The sequence below is a fragment of the Bactrocera dorsalis genome, chromosome 5, assembly GCF_023373825.1.
Source record: "Bactrocera dorsalis isolate Fly_Bdor chromosome 5, ASM2337382v1, whole genome shotgun sequence".
NCBI classification, from domain to species: Eukaryota; Metazoa; Arthropoda; class Insecta; order Diptera; family Tephritidae; genus Bactrocera; species Bactrocera dorsalis.
In genome coordinates, this window is record NC_064307.1 from 41,664,668 (window position 1) to 41,670,667 (window position 6,000).

At 39.6% G+C, this 6,000-nt stretch overlaps 1 protein-coding gene across 4 annotated transcripts in view; it reads right to left on the reverse strand.

Moving 5' to 3' along the window:
• Window positions 1-5,788, reverse strand: part of LOC105229035 (uncharacterized) — a 78,757-nt gene extending 72,969 nt beyond the window's left edge. For 2 of the 4 annotated variants that reach the window (XM_049458401.1, XM_011209089.4), the window contains exon 1: window positions 5,263-5,788. The gene's annotated coding sequence lies outside the window, so the exon portion shown is untranslated. Of the gene's footprint in view, window positions 1-4,855 lie in introns of all 4 variants that reach the window. The other 2 variants (XM_049458399.1, XM_029551478.2) reach the window with 1 other exon arrangement.
• Between the last annotated feature and the right edge of the window lie 212 nt (window positions 5,789-6,000).

Genomic DNA, 6,000 nt, shown 5'->3' on the forward strand with positions numbered 1-6,000 from the left:
ATAAGCTGAATAAAGTTTATAAACCAAAATCCCAATTATTCAGCACTAAAAGTCTGAAGCTGAATAGAAGCTGAAAACTGATGGTGTCTTCACTGACTCGCGAAGTGTTTTATTTGTGTATTAGGTAAAAAAAAAACAACCGAAAACTTTTAAGCCAACAAATTTGAACATTTTTTAAAGGAAGGAATTTGAAAACTTATAAAATCAGCTAACAGGGGGCCTTCAGAGGCATTCAGCCTGCTTTCTTGTAAGTTGAAAGTCTTGATAGCTTTTGGCTAAGAAAAGAACGTGTTCAACTGTGCAAAAAAGCTCTCACAAATCTATTTTATATTATTGTAAGGAATTACTATCAATGACTGTCCACGGCGAATGGATTTGCTGATGAAAACTTAACCTCAAGAGGAGATCATTCAAATTGAATTCCCCATTTTTTTCAATAACATTTCTGCAAGTGCCAACTAATTTCAATTCATAGCCCCATCGACACCACTGTGCATCAGCGCCGGCATTTGAAACGCTTATAGCATTTAATTAAATTTTGCCACACACCACACGTGCACTCGCCGCTGACTTCGACCGATCAAGTTGAGCTGATTTTTCTGCGTTGTTATTTCATTTTCTGCCTTTTCCACATTCGTGCGAATGCTTCAATTTTTTATTGGCGCACATCAAAGTCATTAACACGCCATTTTTCTCAAAAATCTTTTCGCTTTTTTCATTGCTTTGTTTCGGATTTCCTCATGGCTTTCAGAGTGATGGAAATGATTTTCTTTGCTTGAGCTGGCAGCTGGGATATACATATTCACTTCCATTTCTGCTTCGATTTAACACAAATGCGCTTTTGTTGTTGTATCCGCATGTGGTTTTATGAAATTAATAATTTTATGATTTTAAAGCGTTCAGCGCACAACAACTGCGCAGCAGATGTGCCGCTAATCAAGCAAATCAGGGCAGCCACCAAGCGCACATGTATACAAGTACACACACACATATGCACTGCAGTGCATGTGTTACTTATGAACAGCGGCTAATAGACAGCCATCAGTTAGCAACAACAAATTTATTAGGCGTAATCGAGCGCGATTGTATAACCGAAAGTGGCCTACAAATGTTTGACGCCGCCGCCGCAGCCGCAGCCGTCGCTGTCGCTATTATGTTATTAATGTTGCCCCCTTTGGGTGCGTGTGTGTGTTGCTGGCGTATAAAAATAATGTCGATATGTGTAGGCTTATGTGTTGTTGTGTTTATTTTCATCCCTCCTTTTATGCTTTATTTACATTTGTATTTCGCTCGTGGCAAAGGGTAGCGGGGATTATGTGTTTTAATTATGTCATATAGTTGCGTTGATTTATATAATGAAACATAAATTCAGTAACGTAACAAGGAAAAATGCCAAAATAAAGTGAATAAAATAGATTGTTGAAGAGCTAAAATAAAAACCGAAATTTATTGCGGAGGTGAAAGATGGCAGGATTGATACGCATATGTATGTATGCATGTAAGTGGTGCATTTTCGTTTAGGACTCTTTGAAATAGATTTATGTAAATGTGTGTTTGGCATAAAAACAAACTGAAAAAAATCCCTTTTGTAGAATTTTCTGCATGATTTCAGTATTCTCCGGTATTCGGTTATATAAGATTGTGATGCTAGAAAATGTGTTCTGCTTACGCAATTAATTATATTTACCGCTAAATTGTCTTTGTTTATGTTTTTCTCAAATCTTTCTTGTTTACATTTCGGAAATACTGTTTTCGTACCGTTTTTTTCGAGTGGGCGTCACCAGATCTAAATTTGTAACAGCGTTCTGTCGTTAGACCTAACCTTGTTTTTGCTTTTCTTTAAGTAAGGGGAAGCATTGAAAGCCGGAGTGCGGAATTTTAATCCGCTAAGCCTAATCTACTCTCAACTCAACACCTTATCAGGGAACCACCGATTAAGTATTACTTCGTGAGACCTAACCTCAAAATATGTGAATTTGCTTTTAATTGATGTATCAATGCTTTCGAGTAGGGTTGGTGGAGGCGTGTACTGTCGGGAACTAGCTATCAACTTCGAGTTCGAGGTTCTTGAACATTGCAACGTCTTCCATGACTGAGTCAGGTGACCATCTAATTCGATGATGAGCTCGAGATTGAGGTTTCAACGGTTACTTCATGATTACCCTGATTTGGGTACCTTATCATAGCAGTATTGCAGAATATTTAGCAGAATGGGTACGGGTACAAGCTCCACTAAGCATAAACTGTTTGGAAGAGCATGAGTTAGAATCAACTCAACACATCCGTCTCGTATGTTCCGCCTTTGTCAGATCAAAGCTGAACAACCTCGGAGCACAGACCTTTGGACCGAAGGTGAAATGGAAACTAAGTATAAAGGTATATTTGAGATAGGTTCAAAGCATTTGTTGGGAATTATTATCGGAATACAGGAATGCAAAGGACTGTACTGAGTAGTCTAAGTATTAAGTATTCACCCTACCATCTTGGAGAATGAGCCATCCAAATATACAAAAAATGCTTTTACGGATTAAGTCATTAAAAATTCACAAAACTGTTTCGAAGGTCCCAAAAGTTAAGTTGATCCATATGGCTTACACTCCTGTGATATCAAGCGAACATGTTGAACAAATCGTTCATGAAAATTTGGACAGAAAGCTTTGGGAAAAGCGAATGTTCACAATCGAACGAATCGCACACAATTACCTTACTCTTCGGATCAAGTCTGATCTAAGCACTGAAGAAGCCTACTCATGCTTAGAACTCTTGCAGTTTTGCGCTCCTATAGCGAGCACTTGATATCAGCGACGCAATGGCAGTTACTATTACTTCTCAGACGACCTTCAAAGGCCTTTGGCAACCCCTAGCACACAAAAGCTTTCAACATTAATGACAACGATCGCAATAATTTCACAATTTAACACACTTTTTGCCTGCTTGCATCAGATTTACTTATTTCATAAGCGTATTGGTAACTTCAAGTGCGTGAAATTGCGCTGAGAAAATCAGAAATTAAATGACTTATATGTAACATACATACATATTTTCAATCTAAAAGCATTTATATCAAAGAAATATAAAATTTTGAAGGTCAATCACACGCCTTGATTCCCAGCTGTGGCGTCAGTCCAAAAGAAAATAGCAGCAAAATACAACAACTTATTTACTTTGCATTCATTTCATAACCAACAAAGGTGTGTTACGTCGCCTTATATGCGTACACATAACCATTTCCGCTCAGTTCAATGGATACTGGCGCACACACGCGCACATACATGCGGCTAGATAGCAATAGGCGAACGCTAAACGGCTGTTAGATGTGCCACCGATTACGCATCTCAATTGAGCGCTGCGTCGATTTTTTTAATCTTTTCTTTTTCTCGTTAATTCAGTTAGGCACACGTACGCCAGCCTGCCTATACTTACGTAACTGGCGCGGAGGAGCAGCGCGCGTTACGCGTGCAGGAGAGCGAACGCGCCTGGCTTGACGCGGAATGGCCGCGTGTCTTGCCTTTGCTGGCCGGATGGCGGCGGCATTGGCCAAGAAATAAGCGCAATGTTGTTGTTACAACAACAACAATAAAAAATGGTAATAAAAAACTTGCAAAAACGAGGCAGTTGTTGCTTGGCTGTCAAACATTGACACAATTAAAATGGAATGCGCGCACTTGTCTAAGCGCAAACGCTGCCATGTCGGCGCATATGTGGGAAATTTTCACCAATGACTCTGCGCTGGTCGTCAGCGCTGAAAAAATAAATATTGTGATTCGTGTGAATTTTCAGCGAAGACGGCAAAATAACGCTTAGTAATGCTGTTTAAAAATATAAACAACACGTAAGCACTTTATAAGCGTTCTCACAAATTCGATGCAGCTTTGTTGTTGTTTTGCTATTTTTTATTTATTCAATTTTATTTCTCTATTTGTTATTTCTTATTTGTTATATTCTAATTTTCTTTTTTTTTCAATATTTTTTTTTTATCTATTTACGCGTAGACGCGAGCGTTCTCCCATGCCGCTCGCGCTTTAACAATGTTGTTAAGTGTTTTGGCGTTCTTTGAGTTCCGTGTGTTGACAAAGCAAACACTAGCGTTGCTTTAGCTTTTAAATTGTCATGTATATATATATTTTTTCCTTGACGCAACGTTTATTTGCTTTTCATTAGCATATTTTGCGCTCAATTGACGCCTGCAAACGCTCGCGCATAAACACAGATGACACACAAGCGCTCTTTCACAGACGCAAAACACAATTTCAGAAGAGAGAGATAGAGAGGGAGCACACACACACACACATAACCTCATTTATTGGAAATGAATGAATTTGCAGCCTAACAGCTGCTTAACAGTGCGCTCTACAGCCGGCATGTAAAGCCACTGTTATTCCTTTTAAGAGTATTTCATGGGTATTTTAGCACTTTTTTCACTTGTTTTTGTGATATTGCAGTTATAAAAACAAAATTTGATTGCCAACACTGAGTCAGCGCTTAACATGCGGCTGTCGCAAAGCGTTCTTTGCCACTCACTCACATTCTCACAGCACTCACAAGCGCACTGCGCTAAACAGAGCGCCTGAAAGGCGCGCTACAACAACAATTTGTGTGCAACACATTGACAAAAGAGCGGCGCATTGACTTTGTGTGTGCTTTTGGTGTTGTGTATTTGCCATGAGGTGATTTTATAACTGGGTTTGCTTGGTGCTCGCCTTTTTTCTTAGAACCCGCGTTAGTTGAATTTTGCGTCACAGCTTCTTGCATAATACACAGTCGTAATTATGAAAATATATAAATTGTTTTCTCAGTGTTTTTTCGAGCAATAAAGCAAGCTTAAATAATTAATTTTAACGATTTTGTGACTCACCTGTACGGAAAAGCGACTGCTGACAGCATTTGGATAGCAGACAGCCACGCCCCCACATATATTTGCGAACGCCACTGCAGCTGTTGCCAGCTGCTGGCACAAATTGGTGTCCAAATAATTTCACTACAATTTCACTGGTGAAAATTACGCGTGTTTTGGCGAGAAAATTGAATAAATGCTATGGAAAATTCTAGCCAATGGGCGTAACAACTTGTTTTGTAACCATTTCAATATGCCCACAAACATAAAAAAAAAACACGCACACACACTCGCACACCATATAAACTTCTCCACTCTTTACGTAACTGCTTTTGCTTTGCTTTGCTTGGCCGTACTCACGTCAGCCAGCCAGCCAGCCAGCTGCCTTCGACGTCGTCGCCAACGTTATGTGACGTTCTGACACTCACCGTAACACATTTATTTATTGTATTTTTGGACACACACCGTATTTATTTTTAAACACTCGATTTGATTTCGATTTCTTGATCATGCTTTATTAATTGTAAGAAATGAAAATTCCGCATCAAACAAACAAACTTGACTTGCCGTGTATTGTAGCGAACGAAAATCGGCGTACACGCTAGCAGAACATAAGAAAAATACGCAAAAAAAAAACACAAAATGAAAAAACAACTGTTTTCCTTCAATTTGAATTGCTTAAAAATCAGCACAGCACAAGAAGTAAAAAAAAAATGATAATATTTTTTGTTGTGTCTGGCACGTTCTCCACGACTCGCTGGCGTTTCTTCGACGTTTCAACGCTGTATTCGCACACATACACACGCGCGCGCATACACACACCTTCAGCGTTGTGTTTTTGTTCTTGATTTTTGCTTTGAAAATGACAGAAAACGCGTTTGTCGAACTAAAAAATTCGCAAAGAAAAGCGTCCAACGTGCGCCGTTTATGCTGCTCAACTGAAACCGAAATGAATGGCGTGCCGCGCTAAGACTGCTCGCCAAAAACAGTGAGTAACAGCACAACAGCGCACAGTAGGCGCTTGTATTGGGCGCGCACTGTAAACGTAAGAATCGTTGAGCTGAGCGCACTTTACGTGGAGCGGCATTGGTGAGCGCTAAACAGCGCAAATAATGCCAGCTGTGATGTGGCCATTATTGAAAGTCATTGAAGTGTTTCATAACCTT